The sequence below is a fragment of the Triticum aestivum genome, chromosome 1B, assembly GCF_018294505.1.
Source record: "Triticum aestivum cultivar Chinese Spring chromosome 1B, IWGSC CS RefSeq v2.1, whole genome shotgun sequence".
In the NCBI taxonomy this organism is placed as follows: Eukaryota; Viridiplantae; Streptophyta; class Magnoliopsida; order Poales; family Poaceae; genus Triticum; species Triticum aestivum.
Genome location: NC_057795.1, coordinates 355366471 through 355389057, shown reverse-complemented (window position 1 = coordinate 355389057; position 22587 = coordinate 355366471). Strand labels below are relative to the sequence as shown.

At 44.0% G+C, this 22587-nt stretch overlaps 1 long non-coding RNA gene across 2 annotated transcripts; it reads right to left on the bottom strand.

Moving 5' to 3' along the window:
* Positions 1-15111: 15111 nt before the first annotated feature.
* On the bottom strand, positions 15112-18214 carry LOC123091321 (uncharacterized). Of its 2 annotated transcripts, XR_006443036.1 has the most exons (5): positions 17855-18214; positions 17225-17323; positions 16610-17085; positions 16415-16507; positions 15112-15330 (listed from the first exon to the last, which is right to left on the bottom strand). It is a non-coding gene; the product is annotated as an uncharacterized lncRNA (long non-coding RNA). The 2 variants fall into 2 exon arrangements; XR_006443035.1 differs by having other exon boundaries at positions 16415-17085.
* Between the last annotated feature and the right edge of the window lie 4373 nt (positions 18215-22587).

Here is a 22587-nt window from a genome sequence, read left to right as displayed (position 1 = left end):
TCTTCATATAGCATGAGATTATTTGTAGATGTGCAGCGGAGTTTGCAAACTGCCATGTTGTTGTTCTATAGGTGCTTGCTGAAATTCCTTTGAGAATCGACATATTTTGATGAAATTTGATGTTGTTGTTCCTATGTTCTAGATGAATTTCGACCATACAATCTTCCTACAGCGGGCGTGTGCTTGCTCTGTTTTGCAAAATGCTTATCTTTCATTTTTTTTGTCCAACATTTTCTCTTCTCGCTACCTGCTGTCGGTCGAGCTCCTAGAGTCACTGTTTGTCGGTGTACTAGAATAGGGGTACCCTAGTACCCCGAACTTGTGCACGGGCAGTTGCAGCACCCCACGGCAAGGCTTGCCGGGCGAACGCCAAGATCCTCCATGGTTCCCTTGGAGCCATTCAAGAACAAAGTATTTAAGCTCAGGAGACAAGGCCCCGGCAAGAGGAGCTTGCCGGGAAGGCCAACCAGGACACTCCAAGGAACTTGCCGCGACACGCCTAGCGCTCCGGCAAGGCAACAAGGCCCCGGCAAGAGGAGCTTGCCGGGAAGACCAACCAAGGTACCTCGAGGCCCGGTGAGCGACAAGCTTCCGGACCCGACAAGATAACAACAGCGGCAAGGCGCTTGCCGCGGCAGGCGGCCACTCTGTGCCCACGCTCCAGCGCATCCACCAACGTGTCGCTCTGGGGGCCTCTCTAGGTGTGCGTGGCGGGAGGCTGTGCAGCCAGCGGTGCGCAGTGGCATGCGAAGCTGACAAGATCGCCATCATGGCGAATGGTGGCGCCCCTAACGGTCCTTTTCTGCACTGTTTGGGCGACTCAGACGGGCCTTTAATGCCCTTCTCCCCTGCCATCAGGGTTAGGTAGGGTGCACTGTACAAGTAACTGTACCAACCACCCCACTTTTTACATTTGTACCCTTCTCTGCGTTGCCACCTGTCGGTGACCCCTTTAGCGTATAAAAGGAGGCCCATGCGCAACGTAGAGGGGGTTCGGTTCGACTCATTCGTAACCCAGAAAAACACTACGTTCTCTCTCTAGAGCAAGAACAGAATAGAACCAGACAAGCAGCAGTAGGAGTGTTATCTCTCCGGAGAGCTCCGAAGCTGGGTAAACGGCTCGTGTGCTTCGCCTGATCTGCTCTTCGTGCGATCTCCGCCCCCCGCCGAACCGAAAGGGGCCCGGTCCACCGGCCCCATAGGTGTTCGACGATCAGTTTCCCCGACATCTCCAAAGTGGACAAGGTGAGCGAGATCAAGAGGGTCGAGGGCGGACGCGTAGACTAGGCCGTCCATTTCTTCTTTTCCCTTGCCGCTGCTAATCATGTTATGAAAACATTCTGTTAGAGCTGCGACAAGTTATCTTGTAATATAACTTTATTTCTGTTATCAATTGCTATGTTATTTCCTCTACTAGATTCCTTCCTTTGTATGTTTTTACCCTACGCTTCTAGGGAACTTGTCGGCGCAGGCACCCGAGCCGCGAGCGCTGAGTGCGGAACTTCAGCAGCCTGCTGGCGGCGCTGCTTCTCACAAGAAACCTTATCGCGACTAGATGCAGCACACTTAAGCTGTTGAGCGGACTCGAAACAAAGTAAGGGCGCAACTAGCCACGAGTTGGTTCCTCCGCGCACAGGTTTTCCATACAAAGCAGGGTCGTTCGAGGAAGATAACTCAAAAATTTAAAAACTGATTGCTCAAACTTTGGCAACTTAGCTTTTCTGTCGTTTGCTTCTCGGCAAGGCAAGACTTCGCTTGAACGACGCCTGGTCCATACCACAATCTTCTCCTTCCCCCCCCCCCCCGGCAAACATGTGTGCGAGGGAACCTTCTTTTCCTTTGTTGAAAGAGAAGAAAGAAGAGAAAATAATGATATGGAGCCCTTCGGCTCGTTACTGCTTATCGGATGTAGGTGCTGCACAAAGTGTCAGATAACGCATGCAAGAAAGAAACTAATGTATGAAATGGACAAGCTGTGCGGAGCACATGGGGTTCTTTTTATGCACGGGATCTGCACCCGGCTTTGTACAAAGGATTACATGCAACAGCAGCAAGACTTGTACAAAAGGTGGTTGCCGGGACGGGGTTCCGGCAACCGCGCCCTACGGGAAAAACTTACGAAGATGTTCTATGTTCCAGGAGTTGCTCACCGGAATGCCATCTTCGGTCTCAAGGCGGACAGCGCCGGGCCTTGTGACTCGTCCCACCCGATAAGGGCCTTCCCACTTCGGCATCAACTTGTTGGAATTCTTGGCGGACTGAATGCGCCGAAGAACAAGTTCGCCTTCCTCGAAGCTTCTGGCCTTAACTTTGCGGCTATGGTAGCGGAGCAAAGCTTGCTGGTATCGAGCAGCTCGTACAACAGCCTAAAGACGATCTTCCTCAAGGAACAGTGTGTCGTCTTGTCGCAGCTGTTCTTGCTCAAGCTCATCATAAGCGAGCACTCGAGGCGATCCGTATATGAGTTCCATGGGGAGAACTGCCTCTGCTCCATAGACTAGAGCGAAAGGCGTCTGGCCAGTGGCTCGATTTGGCGTCGTTCTGGTCGACCAAAGAACCAACGGCAGCTCCTCGATCCAGTTTCTCCCGCACTTGCGCAGCCTGTCGAAAGTTCTGGTCTTGAGCCCGCGCAGCACTTCAGCATTTGCCCTCTCTGCTTGACCGTTGCTTCTCGGATGAGCAACAGAAGCGAAGCAGACCTTGGCGCCAAGGTCTTGGACGTACTGCATGAAGGTGCGGCTCGTGAATTGCGTGCCGTTATCGGTGATGATCCTGTTAGGGATCCCGAAACGGCAAACAATTGACCTGAAGAACTTGACTGCTGACTGTGCTGTCACCTTCCTCACTGGCTGCACTTCCGGCCACTTTGTGAACTTGTCGATTGCGACGTACAAGTACTCAAAGCCCCCGACAGCTCGGGGGAAAGGGCCGAGGATATCGAGCCCCCAGACCGAAAATGGCCAAGATAAAGGGATCGTCTGGAGAGTTTGAGCTGGCTGGTGTATCTGTTTGGAGTGGAACTGGCATGCTTCACACTTGGTTACTTGTGCAGTTGCATCCTGGAGGGCTGTCGACCAAAAGAAGCCTTGCCGGAAAGCTTTGCCGGCAAGTGCCCTTGCGCCTATGTGGTGGCCACATATGCCTCCATGTATCTCTGCCAACAGCTTTTGTCCATCTTCCCGGCAAATACACTTCAATTTTACACCGTTGAGTCTTCTTTTGTACAGCATGTCATCGACAAACTGGTACATACTTGACTGCCGGGCTACTCTTTCCGCTTCTTCTTGCTCTTCGGGAAGTTCTCCTGTCTGAAGGAAATGGACAATCTGTTGTGCCTATGCTGGAGCTTGTGGCTCGACAACAAGGACTAAAGGCACATCTGCTGCTGCGGGAACATCCGCTTCTATGGCAAGGACTTGCGGCCCTGCCGGAGCTTGATGTTCCCCGGCAAGCTTGCCGGAGCAAAACTTGTCGGGAGCGTCTGCTTCAACGGAACAAACCATAAGGTTTGCCAGAGCAGACTACCCCTCAGCATTCTTGGTGTTGATCTTGGGGACTTTCTTGGTGGCGGCTTCGGGGAGCTCTGCCGGAAAGTAGTCGCCATAAACCAACTTCCTCTTCTTGCTTTGTCCGGTTGAGGGTGTTACGGATGGTTGAGTCAACTTGAGCACAAAGATCCCTAGTTCCACAGGTAACTTTAGTGCGGCGCACTTTGACAGGCCATCAGATTTGTCATTCTGAGCTCTCGGGATATGTTCCATCTGTAGGCCGTCAAAGTGCTCTTCTAGCTTCCTCACTTCATCGACATATGCTTCCATTAATGGACTCTGGTAGTTCTTGTTCACTTGGCGGACGACAAGCTGTGAGTCACCCCTGACAATGAGCTTCTTGATCCCAAGGTCTGCTGCGATTCTGAGACCGGCAAGCAATCCTTCATATTCTGCAGTATTGTTGGTTGCTTGCTCCTTGGGAAAGTGCATCTGGACTACGTACTTGAGGTGCTCTCCGGTGGGTGCGACAAGCAGCACGCCCGCACCAGCGCCTTGTAGCGAGAAGGCACCATCAAAGTACATCAGCCACTCTCTGCTTGCCTCTTTGATGGGGATGCTCGTCTCTGGAATTTCTTCATCTGGGGTTGGCGTCCACTCTGCTATGAACTCTGCCAATGCTCTGCTTTGGATAGTTTAAGTGCTCTCAAACTTGAGGCCAAAGCTTGACAGTTCCAGCGCCCACTCGACAATCATGCCTATTGCTTCTGGATTTTGCAGTATCCTCTTCAGCGGAAAGCGAGTGACGACTGTGATTTCATGTGCTTGGAAGTAATGGCGCAGCTTTCTCGAGGCCATGAGGAGGCCAAAAAGCAACTTTTGCACACCAGAGTACCTTGATCTAGCCCCTTGCAGAAGGGAACTGACAAAGTAAACTGGATGATGTACCATTCTCTTCTGCATCTTATCATGCTCCTGCGCAAATCCATTTTTGTCGGGACCAGAGCTTGTCGGCGAAGCCCCCTGCTTGTCGCTGGATGCATCTGCCGTGGTTGCTGGCTCATCATCTGCCTCTCTCTTCGCCACTAACGCAGCACTAACCACTTGATTGGTTGCCGCTATATACAGCAGCAACTTCTCTTGCGGCTTAGGTGCGACAAGTGTTGGAGTGGAGGATAGGTATCTCTTCAAGTCATGCAGCGCAGCCTCCGCCTCTGGAGTCCATTTCATTAGACCTGCCTTTTTCAAAATTTTGAAAAATGGCAGGGCGCACTCAGCAGATCTAGAGATAAACCTGCTGGGAGCAGCCAGGCAACCGGCAAGCCTTCGTACATCCTTGACGCGCTTTGGTGCTTCGATCTACTCAATGGCCTTGATCTTGTCGGGATTGGCTTCAATTCCCCGCTAAGACATGAAGAACCCGAGAAGCTTGCCGGAAGGGACTCCGAACACGCACTTCTCGGGGTTAAGCTTGAGGTTGATCTTGCACAGATTTGCAAATGTCTCGTCTAAATCTTGAATCAGGGTCGCCCTGTTCTTGCTCTTGACCACTATGTCATCCATGTAAGCTTCCACATTTCTGTGCATTTGCGGCTCAAAAGCGTGGTGGACTACCCTTGCGAATGTTGAACCAGCATTCTTCAAACCGAAAGGCATCCGTATGAAGCAGTACGTGCCACACGGGGTGATAAATGCGGTTTTCTCTTCATCCTCTTCTGCCATGAAGATCTGATGGTATCCTGAGTATGCATCAAGAAATGAAAGCAACACATCCGGCTGTGGAGTCAACAATGTGGTCAATGCGCGACAAGGGAAATGGGTCTTTGGGACAAGCTTTATTAACATCAGTGAAGTCAATACAAAGTCTCCATTTCCCGTTAGCCTTGCGCACAACAATAGGATTGGCCAACCATGTGGGATGGAGCACTCCTCTGACAAGGCCTGCTGCTTCCAACTTCTTGATTTCTTCTGCGACGAATTCTTGGGGCTCCACTGCCTGCTTCCTGACTCTCTGCTTGACGGGCCGCGCATGAGGACAGACGGCAAGGTGGTGCTCAATTACTTTCCTGGGAACACCGGGTATATCAGACGGTTGCCATGCAAACACGTCGACATTCGCCCGTAGGAAAGCAACGAGCGCGCTTTCCTATTTAGGGTCAAGAGTGGCGCTGATGGTGAAGGTACCACCAGCGCCATCCTCCTTGGCGGACACCTCCTTGGCGGACACCTTCTTGGTCTCAGGTGGAGCTGCCATTGCCTTCTTACACTTGCCGGTGGAGCTCGATGGTGCGTCCTCGACGGTAGTGTAGCACTCCGAAGAGGTGTGCTTGCCGGAGTGGGCATCAGAGCTCTTGCCGGACTTGGTCTTCTTCTTCCCCCCGGGAGCTTCAGCGGCAAGTGTCTTGCGTTCTGCTGCGGCTACTGCTTCTCGGTAGATCTTGTCGGCACAGATAAGAGCATCCTTCTTGTCGCCAGGGACAGAGATGACACTTATCGGGCCTGGCATTTTTAGTACGTTGTACGCATAGTGAGAGGCTGCCATGAACTTGGCGAGTGCCGGACGGCCAAGGATTCCATTGTAAGGTAATGTAAAGTCAGCAACATCAAATGTGACCCTCTCAGTCCTGAAGTTCAGTTCACTGCCAAATGTTACCGGCAACGTGATCTTTCCCTTCGGCTTGCTCCTTCCCGGGTTGATTCCTTGAAATGTACCGGTCTCTTCGAGCTCGCCGTCAGGGATCTGGAGTTTCTGGAGCACCGCGGAGGAGATCAGGTTCAAGCCGGCCCCGCCGTCAACTAGCATCTTAGTGACCTTGAGGTTGCGGATTGTTGGTGAAACCAACATCGGCAAGCACCCGACCACAGTTATGCGATCCGGGTGGTCCTCAATATCAAAGATGATAGGCATGTCGGACTATTTCAGAGGCTTGCGTGACTCGACGGGTGGTTCTGCTGCATTAACTTCCCGCACCCACTGCTTGAGCTGACGGTGCGAGGTATGCAGAGAAGCTCCACCGTCAACGCACAGGACCTCTTTGGCTTTCTGGAACTCCTGCTCATCAGTCTCCTCGTCATCCATGTCTTTATCGTCGTTGTCATCTTCATCCTTGTCGCGGCCGCGGGGAGGTCTGTCTCCTTGCCGCTGCTTGGCCTTGCCGCGGCGTCCTCCTCGGCCGGGACGTTTCTTGCCGGATCCCCCAGCACCTCCCTAGGCCTTCTCCTTGTCGCGCCGCTCGTATTCAGCTTTCTGTTGCTCAACAAGCTGCTCGACTCTCTTACAGTTCTGGAGATCATGGCCCTTGGTGCGGTGGATCTTGCAATACTGCTTGTTGGTGCCGTCCTGCTTGTCGGCGACCGCCACCCCCGCGGCAACCTCCTTGCCGGAGTCACCAGCTTTGGCTTCCTTGGCGCCACCACCGTTGCCGGACTGCTCAACAACTAGCACCTCTTTGCCTTTCCTCCTTCTGTTGTTCCGCCGCCCGTTTTTCCTTGACGGGGCAGCATCTTCACTGTCAGATCCTCCCGCTCCTACATTCTCTCCGGGGAGTCTCCTCCCTTCCTCAGCGCGTGCACACTTGTCGGCTAGTGCATATAACTCACTGACGTCCCTGATCTTGCACATCGCCATTTCCTCCCGCATCCTGCGGTTCCGCACGTTCTGACGGAACGCGCTGATCACCGCGGCAGGGTGGACGTCTGGGATGTTGTCCTGCACACTGCTGAATCTCTAAATGTACTTGCGCAGGGGCTCTCCTTCCTTCTGGGGGCTCACGAGTGAACGCAGGGCAACCTACCGCGTACGGCAGATTGCCTGGTTCCCCTGGCGCATGCATGTCATCAGAGGGCCCAGCGCGCTTGTCGGATTGACGTCGCGCTTCTCTTCTGCGCTCGATGCGTGTTCGAGTGTCTTCTTGTTGGCGATCATGAAGGACTTGGCGCTGATCGCGACGAGCTCGTGGATCCGACGATGCGGTGGAGTCGCTGTCGAGGTGGATCCGGCGAGTCGGCGATCTTGGCCTTCGGGGTGGTGATTGCATGGTAGTTGCACCTCCACCTATTTCGTCGCCACCGGCTCGCGCTCGGCAACCCTGCCGCGGCGGCGACGCGCTCGGCCGCCGTGGAGTGTCGCCGTTGGCGTAGCCGATGAGACTCTGAATGGTGGCCCTCCATTCGTCGATCTTGTCCGACGTCGAAGGGTAATCTAGGAGAAGTTGAGCTCGCGCCAAAGCTTCTGCTGGAGTGGTGGGTGGCAGGGGCGGACGGCGCGAGGAGTGGGACGTGCTCGAACTTCTAACTATGTTAGAAGGAGCAGTATCCCGTCCAGGCGACCGTGCCCTGCTCGTGCCAACATGCTGGCGTGCATGCTGGTCTTGAGCGCCCCGAGATCCACCAGCTTGGTCTTGGCCTATCACGCGTATGGCACTGCGAGTGCCATGACGCTGTTGATCTTGCACCTGCTGAGAGTGGCGCGGAACATGTACAGTCGCCGAGGTTTGTGCAGCCTTGTTCTTGGACCTGGCGGCATCATGAGCTTCCTCGTCGACGTCCATTCTTCCGCCGGTGTCCATTCCACCACCCGTTTTCTCCAACGGTGGCGGAAGTGACGTGGACGGAGCGGCTGACGCTGAAGTCTTCTTCTTCGGTGGCATGTTGATGAAGGGAATGAAGATCTAGCTCATGTGAACGCCGGATCAGGTTCACATTGTTGTTCATAAAAATGTTTACCGACGCACGCATGTTCAGTTCAGTTCGACATCTGCTGCAGGTTCTTTTCTTGTGTATGTTGTGCCATTCATTAAAAAAATTAACTATGGGAAAAGACAATTGAAAAATGATACTGCAGGTTATTCTATGTAAAAAATGAATAAGGTTCAATTAAAAAACAATAGTAGACATTTAATTATGCAGGTTCAATTCACAAAAAAGTAGCATACAATATTTTTTCTGGGGGCTTCTATATGAACTAATGACATAATACATTTTGTACTGATAAATAATGTATTTGATTTTTGGAGGAGCGAGGCTACGACATTTAACATACACCTAACTGGCATACAATATTTTTCTGGGGATTCTATATGAACTAATGACAGAATACAAATTGTACTGATAATAATGTATTTGATTTTTTTCCAGGGATATTATATGAACATTAGCAGTGCTAGTGAAGATGGTGGGTGTGATTCTACTTGGACTGGCGTCAACCCTTGACTTGGACGGCTGCGAGCACCCGTGGTGGACGAGCTCTTGCTCAAGGGCTGAAACTTAGTCTAAAATCACAAAACTGATCAGGAGACAATGTACGCAAACAGAGTAGTAAGTTCAGAAAAAAGGTTTAGAACTAAAGATCAAAAAGGCAATTTTTAGTCCAGTGTACAACTTCTGATAATGACAACAAAATCCTTCTTTTTTTAGTCAAGCACATACAAGTTTGATATTACTAGTGAAAGTTCTATTTTTTTGGCTGTGTATACATCCAAAAATGTAAGGTTTTATATAGCTTAGCGAAATGGTTGTTGAACTGAAGAACAAACCAGGGGAAGGTGGAGAGAACAGGGTACCCCGTCTTGGTTAACAGAGCGAAAGAATGGTGCAAAGTGTCAACATGATCTACTGCCAAGAAAAAAAGGTACTGCCACCACGTGCATGGCGTATCGATACGATCTGCTAGAATTGAAACATATACTATGCATCAGTGGTATATTGATCTGCATACACATTGATAGTTTCAGAAATTCAGCATAGGACAAATAGTTGAAATCACTAAAAACAAAGAGCTTACATTGTTAGAGCCGGCATTCCCTCGCCAAAGTCAACAGAGCTGACCAGATACCTCAATGGATGTCTCCACAATAAGTATATATGACTCAAAACTGTTATAGCAAGTTCCTGCAAGACATAACAGCAATGAAGATAATTCCCTCATCCCAGCCAAAACCTTTTCTTACTGTGTATGTATACTTGATATTAGTTTTAGGGAACAAAGGCATAGAAATTGAATACAAAATATATGTTGTCAGTATAAATCAAAGACCAGCAATGTAAGTATATATATGTCTCAGCATTTTTGTAAACACTCTTCGAACCTTTTTCTTAACTCACATAGAACTGCCATATATAACATTTTTTCATAATATTGTAATAATTGGTCTTTCTTCAACTATGTAAATCGATATTCTAGTATCAAATAATTGTATCATTTTTCAGTTATAACTCCCACTCTCATTCTTCTCAGCAAACAAGAGAAGCACAAACACACTATAGCACAATTTATGTGTTTGCTGCTACTTTTTCCCATTGGCAGAGGAAGATGGAGATGTAAGTTCATCACTGTGACTTGTCTTTTGCATATTTCAGTCAGACATCATTTACTATTGGTCGCTAATCTTAGTAACTTGTTGCTTAGTTTTGCTATCATTCTATGCTCAGTAGGCAGAGTCTTTAGTGCGTATATGCATGTTTCAGTTTTCTCATAGCAAAAATTTCATGCTTGGAAACTTTGTATGTTCATACATAGAAACTTAATAAGTTCGGAAAAAAATCAAAACAAAAAGATGTTGACTATACATTGCTAACAATTAAGTTGTTCATACCGAAGCCTTGATCTTTTTTTTATCAAAATAGGGCACTATAAGATGTTGACTGCCATTTCCCTTCCAAACATGTCATTGATGTCGAACCATTCGCAGTGAGTTTCAGTCCATAGGCTGCTCGTGATCCTTCCTCCTTCAGCTCCACTTTGTCGGCTCGTCAGTCCACAGTAGTAGGGGCGGCGTGCCCGTCAACAAACAAGAACAGAAAGGTATGTGCTTGGAAAACTTAAAATTATATACACATTTGGGCAACAGAAGTTGTAGCTTCTTTCAAAGTTAGAATGAAAAGATATTTAGTTCAACTTGTTCTAGCAAAACATGTGTGTGACCTTGGCAGCATGTCTACACACTATCTAGTGCAGAAAAAATGTCCAGCATAGTCCAACACGCCGCTGTCGCCTACCCCCTGCCTCTGAGCACCACTGGTCTATAAGTTCAACATGTATAACCCTATAAGTTCATACAAGACAGAAAACAACATAAATAGAAATAGTGAAACGCAAAAAACCCTGGGAATTCACAGGGAAAAGATAACAAGTTCTAAGGTAATAGATGTAGAAGTTCATGTTTCAAAACAAATAAAGTATTTGGGAAGTAAAAATGAAGTATTTCAAAGTACAGAAATCTTTTTAGGTTTCTTTGGGAACTTCTAAAGTTATTGAACATGAACTTGCTTGGTTACACATATATGAAACTGATTGTGCAAGTCACTTAGAATGTGTTTGAACTTGTTATGGGAACTCATTCTTGTTATTAATAAAATGCAGGGAGCAATTGGTGCAGAATGGGCCCCTGGGAGCTAGTCTAACCCGCTCGCAGACTGGAGGGCATGTTGGTTTATTTGCAATGAAACCCTATGTACAGTCAGACTGCTCGTTTGATAACAAAGGAGACAACATAGAAGTTATGGTTGAAGAAAGTCCCTCCTTCCAGTTATGTCCGATTTTTGTGATAGTAGTTCAAAATTAGGGATATATTGTATAACTTTTCTGCACTGGTGCCTAGGTTGCTCCAATGCTTTATTGGCCTCAGTACTATTGTTTGGAGGATACAACATTTTTTGTGAAATCACATGGGAACCTCTCTCTTGTTGGCAACAATTCTGTTACTCATATATCATCTTTTACATAGAACTCTATGAACTCCTGGACATGTTCATAAAGTATTCCTGTACTGGAAACTCTATGAACTCCTAGACCTATTCATAGAGTATTGTTGGAGAACTCTCAATAGTTCTAGTATTATAGTGTCTGTTTTGAACAAAGAGATATACTCTATGAACTTTCTGTACTTTCTAGGAAGTGATACGCCTCCAACGTATCTATAATTTTTGATTGTTCCATGCTATTATATTACCTGTTTTGAATGATTATGGGCTTTATTACACACTTTTATATTACTTTTGGTACTAACCTATTAACCGGAGGCCCAACCCATATTGTTGTTTTGTTGCCTGTTTCAATATTTCAAAGGAAAGGAATATCAAATGGAGTCCAAACGGAATGAAACCTTCGGCAACGTGATTTTTTGGAAGATTATCATCCTGGAGACTTGGAGTCCACGTCAAAAGATACTCAAGGATCCCAGGAGATAGGGGGCGCGCCCCTACTGGGCGCACCCCCTGTCTCGTGGACCCCTCGAGCACCCCCCGACCGACTTCTTTCGCCTATATAAGCCTACGTAACCTAAAACCTTTGAATATCAAGATAGATCGGGAGTTCCGCCGCCGCAAGCTTCTGTAGCCACCAAAAACCTCTCGGGAGCCCGTTCCGGCACATTGCCGGAGGGGGATCCCATCACCGGTGGCCATCTTCATCATCCCGGTGCTATCCATGACGATGAGGGAGTAGTTCACCCTCGGGGCTGAGGGTATGTACCAGTAGCTATGTGTTTGATCTCTCTCTCTCGTGTTCCCTCTATGGCACGATCTTGATGTATCCCGAGATTTGCTATTATAGTTGGATCTTATGATGTTTCTCCCCCTCTACTCTCTTGTGATGAATTGAGTTTGCCTCTTGAAGTTATCTTATCGGATTGTGTCTTTGTTTGAGAACACTTGATGTATGTCTTACCGTGCTTATCTGTGGTGACAATGGGATATCATGTGCCACTTGATGTATGTTTTGGTGACCAACTTGCGGGTTCTGCCCATGAACCTATGCATAGGGGTTGGCACACGTTCTTGACTCTCCGATAGAGACTGTGGGGCACTCTTTGAAGTACTTTGTGTTGGTTGAATAGATGAATCTGAGATTGCGTGGTGCATATCGTAAAATCATGCCCACGGATACTTGAGGTGACAATGGAGTATCTAGGTGACATTAGGGTTTTGGTTGATTTGTGTCTTAAGGTGTTATTCTAGTATGAAATCTTGAATAGATTGATCCAAAAGAATAACTTTGAGGTGGTTTCGTACCCTACCAGAATCTCTTCGTTTGTTCTCCGCTATTAGTTGCTTTGGAGTGACTCTTTGTTGCATGTTGAGGGATTGTTATATGATCTATCTATGTTATTATTGTTGAGAGAACTTGCACTAGTGAAAGTATGAACCCTATCCTTGTTTCCTATCATTGCAATACCGTTTACGCTCACTTTTACCACTTGTTACCTTGCTGTTTTTATAATTTTAGATTACAAAAACCTTTATCTACCATCCATAATGCACTTGTATCAACATCTCTTCGCCCAACTAGTGCACCTATACAATTTGCCATTATATTGGGTGTGTTGGGGACACAAGAGACTCTTTGTTATTTGGTTGCAGGGTTGTTTGAGAGAGACCATCTTCATCCTACGCCTCCATGGATTGATAAACCTTAGGTCATCCACTTGAGGTAAATTTGCTACTGTCCTACAAACCTGTGCACTTGCAGGCCCAACAATGTCTACAAGAAGAAGGTTGTGTAGTAGACATCAAGCTCTTTTCTGGCGCCGTTGCCGGGGAGGCTAGGTAAACGGCACTCACACCCCGTCAACTAAGCTCTTTTCTGGCGTCGTTGCCGGGGAGGTGAGTGCTTGAAGTTATATCTTTAGATCTTGCAATCAATTCTTTTTGTTTCTTGTTTTATCACTAGTTTATTTTATAAAATAAAACTACACAAAAAAATGGAGTTAAGTTTGTCTCATATGCTTCGTCTTTTTAATATCTTTCATGAGTATGATGAAAAGGAAAATTGTGCTCAAGTGCTAGAAGAAGAATTACATAGAATGCTTCGCATGAAATATGTGAATGATGAGCATGATTGCAATGTTGTTAGTATGAATTCCTATAATATCCATGATGCTAATGATAAGCAAAGCCACAAGCTTGGGGAAGCTATGTGTGATGAAGATGATATTTTTTGTCCCCCAAGTTTTGATGAGCAAATTTATTATGATGAAAGCATGCCTCCTATTTATGATGATTATATTGATGAAAGTGGGTTTGGAAGAGTGTCAACTTTAGGAAGTAGTGATCCCACTATTTTGGAGGATGTTGAATCTTATTGTGATAAATATGAAAGTGGATTTGGAAGAGTGTCAACTTTATTTAGTGATGATTCCACTATTTCGAAAGAGGTTCCAATTGATTATGAGAACAAAGTTGCTATCTATGATGATTATTGTGATGACTTGTATGCTATTAGGAATAACCATGAAACTTGTCATCATGATTTTAGTTTTCAATTGGATTATGCCTCACATGATAATTATTTTCTTGACTTTGCTCCCACTACTATTCATGAGAAGAAATTTGCTTATGTGGGGAGTAGTAAATTTTCTATGCTAGTAGATCATGAAAAGAATGATTTAGGTGCTGGTTATATTGTTGAATTCATTCATGATGCTACTGAAAATTATTATGAGGGAGGAACATATGCTTGTAGGAATTGCAATAATATCAAGTTTCCTCTCTATGTGTTAAAGTTTTTGAAGCTATGCTTGTTTTACCTTCCTATGCTAGTTGATTGTTGTTCACATAAGTTGTTTGCTCACAAAATCCCTATGCATATGAAGTGGGTTAGGCTTAAATGTGCTATTCATATGCTTCATGATGCTCCCGTTATGTTTCAATTCTTATCTTTTATGTGAGCGTCATTGTCATCATCATGCCTAGCTAGAAAGGCATTAAAGGAATGCGCTTGTTGGGAGACAACCCAATATTTAACCTTACTGTTTTTGTGTGTCCACATGATTATGCTACTATAGTAATCATGTTTTATAGCTTTTGTTTCAATAAAGTGCCAAGTAGAACCTTTGGGAAGACTTGGGTGAAGTTTATGTGATCTTGCTGTAAAAAAACAGAAACTTTTGCGCTCACAAGATTAGCTGCCATTTTTTACTGGAGAGTTATTTTAGGTTGATTCTTTTTGCAGATGATTAATAGACAAATTCCTCAGGTCCAGAAAGTTATTTAAGAATTTTTGGAGTTCCAGAGGTATACGTTTGATACATATTAATACAGACTGATCTGTTTTTGACAGATTCTGTTTCTATGTGTTGTTTGCTTATTTTGCTGAATCTATGGCTAGTATTAAGTGGTATGAACCTAGAGAAGTTAGAATACAGTAGATATTAGACCAATATGAATTTATAATGAGTTCATTACAGTACCTAAGTGGTGGTTTTATTATACTAACGGAGCTTACGAGTTTTGTGTTGAGTTTTGTGTGGTTGAAGTCACCACAACAAAAAAAACCTTCAGCAACGCATCAATGCGTTGTCGTATGTCCATATATGCGTTGCTCATGTCTACACCAACAAATTAATATGCGTTGCCATAGGTGGCGTTGCTAGGGTCTACCACAACATATATACTTGCGTTGGCAAACGACATGTAGAAGCGTTGTAAGGTAGCAACATATAGAGTTGTAGCCTAACAACACATCATATGCGTTGGTGACCCTGCACAATGGTGTAGCATGTCATGGCAACGACTAGAGGATTCTCTACATGGCATGAATAATTTATGATATTTTATATATTGACATCCAGAATTACAAGGTCAATATATCTAGTGTATAGGAGACACAATATAATAAACTGGAAGGTCTCATATATTAAATCAACTATGTTGCATTACAAAGAACAGGATCCAAAGATTACAAGATGTGAAACTATCAAGTAGTAGCCAATTTCTAGACCTTGCAATCAACTATAATGTTTCAAACATCATCCTGAAAATGACATTCTAATTATCCAGTTGTAGCACCATTCGCATCCTTGCAATCAGCATCCAAGCCATGCATTATCCATTTTATCTTGACAATCTACAAAACCAAAGAAACGAGATGAGTAACTTACTGTAGATAAAATCAAGTTAATAGATCAGCAAAATGTAAAGGAGGAGCAAAATGTAAAGGAGGTTGAAGGTCATGACATTAGTAGCTTTGTATGCACAAAAGGAGAGTAATAGCCTACATCTGACAAACACTTTTGATCCTTGTTTTCTTATGAAAAAATCTACTATATGTCATCAATTGAGTCCATGTAGACCTTAAGGCAAACATACTCTGTAAGAAATGAGGTATTTCCCTTAAATAAACATGTGCTAACACACAACACATTGTTTGGTTTCAAAGAAAGATCTATAGTTCTCTAGAAAATACAAATAGATGCAAGGTTTCAACAACTCAAAAATACTTTATGTTCAAAGAAAATGATTCACACATGGCCAAATTTGAATGTGCCTGAATTACGTACCGAGATACATGCTCACAATGTGATTTACCAAGACATATATTTATATACTGGTTTCTGCGAACAAGTTAAAAAGGAACAATATAGGCATCAGGTACACTCTACTACATGGAGTTATACAATTGTCATGTGTCTAGTGCAATTCTATCATGAATCATGTACTGGTTATGTTTTGGGAGTGGATTGTGATTTGGTTTCTCCTGGGCGCTCCTTAATCATTATTATTGCTCCGTAGAATTCTTCCTACCTACTCAATGGTTAAATTTTAGTACAACAATAGAAAGGCAAATTTTAGTACAGCAATGCAAAAATTAGTAGCAAGATAATTTAGTAAAACAGGGTAAATTTTTAGTACAAAATTGATATAGTAAACTTTAGTACAAGAAGTCTTAACTATCTTGACAAAATGAGATATTAGCGTCTGTAAGCTACAGGACCCTTGGCAACCCTCTATTCAAACGTAGCATAAAATCTAAAAGGAATGCTAGAAGATATCAAATGTAGCATTACATCAAAATAGCATTAGTAGTAATGTAGATTGGGAAATTACACACTTCTTTGCTCAAATAACATCAACAAATGATCTTTCAGAAGATTCTGAGACATTTTCTATTCGAGCAAGCTAATATTCGGGAGCAAGCCAGTAGAACTTACACAAACTTTTTAGCATCTCAGCTGCTTACGTCACACGACTCTTCAGTTTGGCATACACCTTTTCTTTTCTAGATTGGGCAATCTCTTTGTAATCTATAAACCAAAGTAGGGTTGTGACATCATCTTCAGTTATTAAAGATGTTTTGCATTCACAATAGCTCAATATGGTTTACTATGCAAAGTAGGGTCTATTACCTTGAGCATATTGATGTTTATATCAACTCCTAATCTGAGAAATTGGCCAATAAGAACCTGGGGGACATAAATATTTCATAATCTTGTGAAAAAATAGATTCTGATTGAAGGAAGTTCAGAGCCTACAACATATAGAACCACGAGTTCTGATTGAGTAATTGGAGCAAAGTGAAACCTTAAAGGGTTGGACTCAAGCACTGAAGTTCTTATTGAAGCAAGCCGATAAACAACAAAAGGTGATACAGTTATAGTATACCCTAGGTCCTACATCAAGTAACTTCACCATCTTAAATCCTAGGGGAACACATAACCTTATAACCTAAGAAATCAGTACCATAATTTTCTCTCACAGGGTTGGCACTGTGTGAGGGCAAATCGAGCAGGCTGGTGGCTCCATAGTGTGTGGGCACGAAAAGAAGAGCTACAATGTTTCTCAGCGTAGTTAATTAATTGTGCAGTGCTGCCACGACACCATTCTGCAAGCACCGCAATGAAAAGGTCAGACCAAAACTTCATGCTCAACTCAGCAGGCGGATCAACCATTGAAATGAGTCAGCTATTTGTTAACTAAGGCAGACAATATTTTGGTAACTCAAAACCATGTTGCAGCCTCACCTGCATGTTCATCAACAGAACAGATTGAACTGCTACTAGGATGAGAATGCAATCAAACAAGCACACACATGTTGGCTGAAGCAATGTCAATTTCAGAACCTGTAAGGCAAGATGAAAATAAGGATTATATATACAATAAAGAGGAATATTGGGAAAGATGTACACATGTGAGACTTATTCCTACAGTATTACACGACATGTGACAATAAAATTGGCAAGGATTCATCCACACAAATAGCAGCAAGAACGAACTATTGAGATAAAAAAAGGACACACAAGCACTCTTTCAGAATTAACACATACGGGCTCAGCCATACATCCAATTAGAGCAACCAAAGTAGAAACAACTGGCTTGCATGTGCAGAACTAATAGCATTGCACACTGAAAGATGCAAGCACGAATTAAAATACCTAGAATTGTGAAGTGAAATTTTGAGCCTCCGGCAAGGTCACTGGCCGTGATGGGATGAGCTGTTATCCATCCGTGATGCATGATACCACAACGACTGAAACTAGGTAGCGTAGACAATGCTTCTGATTTCCGGAAAAGAATCGACCATGGAACGATGCTATGTCACCACAAGGAACCAGATCTAGAGAGGGTACGAGCAGAGCAGAGAAATTCCTTACTAAATCGTCAATATCGAAGGCGAGGTCTCCAGAGGCGGGCAACACCGTTGAGCCCGAGCTGGCACCGGCGCATACGGAGATGCGGGGTAGAGGGCCTACGCGGGAGTCGCACCGGAGGCCCGTGGCGGCTAGGGTTGCTGCAGGGGCATGTGTGGCAGCGAGGAGGAAGTCACGGCAGTGAAGCATCAGAGGAGAGGACTGCACGACAGCCGGGCTTGTGAGTGACGTCGTGGGAAAGCGCCTCACCTAGCAGAAATTGGTGGTGACGGGCAGCGTCATGGTCATGGAGCTCGGGGTGAGAGGGGAATCATGAGGAAGGGGAGATTGGGGATAAGAAAAAGTGCTGGATGGGGGGTACGCCCGTACAGGGAGGTTGGATTTTTCCTTTGGAGAGAAAGGAGGTTAGCACAAAGTAGGGGTGGGTGGGATAAGTTGGGGAGGTGGGAGATTAATAATAAAACAAACAACACATATTATCATTTCGTTGGTGGGTATGCGTTGCTATAGGTGGGTTTTTGTTGTAGTGAGTTTTCAAGTTTTGGGTGAAGTTTCGATGGACTACGGAATAAGGAGTGGGAAGAGCCTAAGCTTGGGGATGCCCAAGGCACCCCAAGGTAATATTCAAGGACAACCAAGAGCCTAACCTTGGGGATGCCCCGGAAGGCATCCCCTCTTTCGTCTTCGTTCATCGGTAACTTTACTTGGAGCTATATTTTTATTCACCACATGATATGTCTTTTGCTTGGAGCGTCATTTTCTTTTGTTATTTTTGCTTGCTTTTAGTTAGAATAATGTTTTGCATCTTTATTTTCAATAAAAATGTCAAGGATAGCCTTTACCATGCTTATTTTGCTAGTATACATGTTGCTGTTTGAAAACAGAAAGTTTACCACTGTTGCAAATATTCCCTAGAAAAGTCAGAGAATGGTATAATGTTGAATCTTTTTTCATATTGAGCTCTGATAAATTTATTACAGTGGGAATTTTCTCTCATAATTTTTGGAGTCAGGGAAGTATTGATACTCTTGCATTCTTTATAGAATGTACTGTTTTGGCAGATTGCTGTTATGTTTGCATTGTTTGCATATGTTTGCTTGTTTAATGATTCTATTTTAGGATAGGAGTATTAAATATGCAGAGGCATTTAGTATGAAAATGCAATGTTGAATAATAATTTAAGTGATTTGTTACAGTAGAAAATGGTAAGGTTTTGCATTGGTTTATACTAACCTATCTCACGAGTTGTTGTTGAGTTTGGTGTGGATGAAGCTTTTGATAAAAAGAGAAACCCTGATATGAGAGGAATTAAGGAGACATAAAAGCTCAAGCTTGGGGATTCCCAAGGCATCCCAAGACAATATTTCAAGAAGTCTCAAGCATCTAAGCTTGGGGATGCCCCGGTAGGCATCCCACCTTTCTTCTTCAACAACTATCGGTTAGTATCGGTTGAGCCTAAGTTTTTACTTCTTCACATGAGTTGTGCTATCCTAGCAATGTCATTTTATTTTGTTTTTCTTGCTGGTTGAATACAATAACAAGATCTGAAATTCCTTAATGTTCGAGAGTCTTCACATAGTTACATAATTATTTAGCTACTCATTGATCTTCACTTATATCTTTCGGAGTAGTTTGTCGTTTGCTCTAGTATTTCACTTATATCTTTTTAGAGCACGGCGGTGGTTTTATTTTGTAGAAATTAATAAACTCTCATGCTTCACTTATATTATTTTGAGAGTCTTAAACAACATGGTAATTTGAATGAAAACTATCATACGAAGTGAATTGGATGCTATGATCAATTTGATACTTGATAATTGTTTTGAGATATGGAGGTAGTGATATTAAAGTCATGCTAGTTGGATGATTATGAATTTAAAGAATACTTGTGTTGAAGTTAGCAAGTCCCGTAGAATGCACGTATGGTTAAAGTTGTGTATAAATTTGAAACATGAAGTGTACCTGGCTTGTGCATCCTTATGAGTGGCGGTCGGGGACGAGCGATGGTCTTTTCCTACCAATCTATCCCCCTAGGAGCATGCGCGTAGTGCTTGATTTTTGATGACTTCTAAATTTTTGCAATAAGTATATGAGTTCTTTTGACTAATGTTGAGTCCATGGATTATACGCACTTTTACCTTTCCATCATTGCTAGCCTCTTCGGTACCGTGCATTGCCCTTTCTCACCTTGAGAGTTGGTGCAAACTTCACCGGTGCATCCAAACCCCGTGATATGATATGCTCTATCACACATAAACCTCCTTATATCTTCCTCAAAACAGCCACCATACCTACCTATTATGGCATTTCCATAGCCATTCCGAGATATATTGCCATGCAACTTTCCACCGTTCCGCTCATTATCATTATGACATGCATTACTTTTGTCATATTGCCATTGCATGATCATGTAGTTGACATCGTATTTGTGGCAAAGCCACCATGCATTATTTTTCATACATGTCACTCTTGATTCATTGCACCATCTCGATACACCACCGGAGGCATTCATATAGAGTCATATCGTGTTCTAGTTTCGAGTTGTAATTCATATGTTGTAATCAATAGAAGTATGATGATCATCATTATTAGAGCATTGCCCAAAAAAATAAGAAAGGCCAAAAGAAAAAAAAGGCCCAAAAAAAAGAAAAAGAAAAAAAGAAAAAAAAGAAAAAGAAAAAAAGGAAAATAAATAAAAAGGGCAATGCTACTATCGCTTTTTCCACACTTGTGCTTCAAAGTAGCACCATGTTTTTCATATAGTGAGTCTCATATGTTGTCACTTTCATACACTAGTGGGAATTTTTCATTATAGAACTTATCTTGTATATTACTACGATGGGCTTCCTCAAATGCCCTAGGTCTTCGTGGGCAAGCAAGTTGGATGCACACCCACTAGTTTCCTTTTGTTGAGCATTCATTTATAGCTCTAGTGCATCCGTTGCATGGCAATCCCTACTCCTCATGTTGACATCAATTGATGGGCATCTCCATAGCCCATTGATTATCCTCGTCAATGTGAGACTTTCTCCTTTTTTGTCTTCTCCACACAATCCCCATCATCATATTCTATTCCACCCATAGTGCTATATCCATGGCTCACGCTCATGTATTGCGTGAAGGTTGAAAAAGTTGGAGATTATTTAAGTATGAAACAATTGCTTGGCTTGTCATCGGGGGTATAGAAGTTGGGAACATCTTTGTGTGACAAAAATGAAGCATAGCCTAACTATATGATTTTGTAGGGATGAACTTTCTTTTGCCATGTTATTTTGAGAAGACATGATTGCTTTGATTAGTATGCTTGAAGTATTACTATTTCTTTTATCAATATGAACTTTTATTTTGAATTCATTTGGAGCTGAACATTCATGCTACAATAAAGAGAAATTACATTGAGAATCATGCTAGGTAGCATTCCACATCAAAAATTCTGTTTTTTATCATTTACCTACTCGAGGACGAGCAGGAATTAAGCTTGGGGATGCTTGATACGTCTCCAACGTATCTATAATTTTTTATTGTTCCATGCTATTATATTACCTATTTTGAATGATTATGGGCTTTATTATACACTTTTATATTACTTTTGGTACTAACCTATTAACCGGAGGCCCAGCCCATATTGTTGTTTTATTGCCTGTTTCAGTATTTCGAAGGAAAGGAATATCAAACGGAGTCCAAACAGAATGAAACCTTCGGAACATGATTTTTTGGAAGATTATCATCTTAGAGACTTGGAGTCCACGTCAGAAGATACTTGAGGAGCCCAGGAGATAGGGGGGCGCCCCCCTACTGGGCACGCCCCCTATCTCGTGGACCCCTCGAGCACCCCCCGACCGACTTCTTTCGCCTATATAAGCCTACGTACCCTAAAACCTTCGAATATCAAGATAGATTGGGAGTTCCGCCACCGTAAGACTCTGTATCCACCAAAAACCTCTCGGGATCCCGTTCCTGCACCCTGCTGGAGGGGGATCCCATCACTAGTGGCCATCTTCATCATCCCGGCGCTATCCATGACGAGGAGGGAGTAGTTCACCCTCGGGGCTGAGGGTATGTACCAGTAGCTATGTGTTTGATCTCTCTCTCTCTCTCTCTCTCTCTCTCTCTCTCTCGTGTTCTCTCTCGTGTTCCCTCTATGGCACGATCTTGATGTATCTCGAGCTTTGCTATTATAGTTGGATCTTATGATGTTTCTCCCCCTCTACTCTCGTGTGATGAATTGAGTTTCCCTCTTGAAGTTATCTTATTGGATTGAGTCTTTGTTTGAGAACACTTGATGTATGTCTTGTCGTGCTTATTTGTGGTGACAATGGGATATCACGTGCCACTTGATGTATGTTTTGGTGACCAACTTGCGGGTTCCGCCCATGAACCTATGCATAGGGGTTGGCACACGTTCTTGGCTCTCCGGTAGAGACTTTGGGGCACTCTTTGAAGTACTTTGTGTTGGCTGAATAGATGAATCTGAGATTGTGTGATGCATATCGTAAAATCATGCCCATGGATACTTGAGGTGACAATGGAGTATCTAGGTGATATTAGGGTTTTGGTTGATTTGTGTCTTAAGGTGTTATTCTAGTATGAACTCTTGAATAGATTGATCCGAAAGAATAACTTTGAGGTGGTTTCGTACCCTACCATAATCTCTTCGTTTGTTCTCCGCTATTAGTTGCTTTGGAGTGACTCTTTGTTGCATGTTGAGCGATTGTTATATGATCTATCTATGTTAT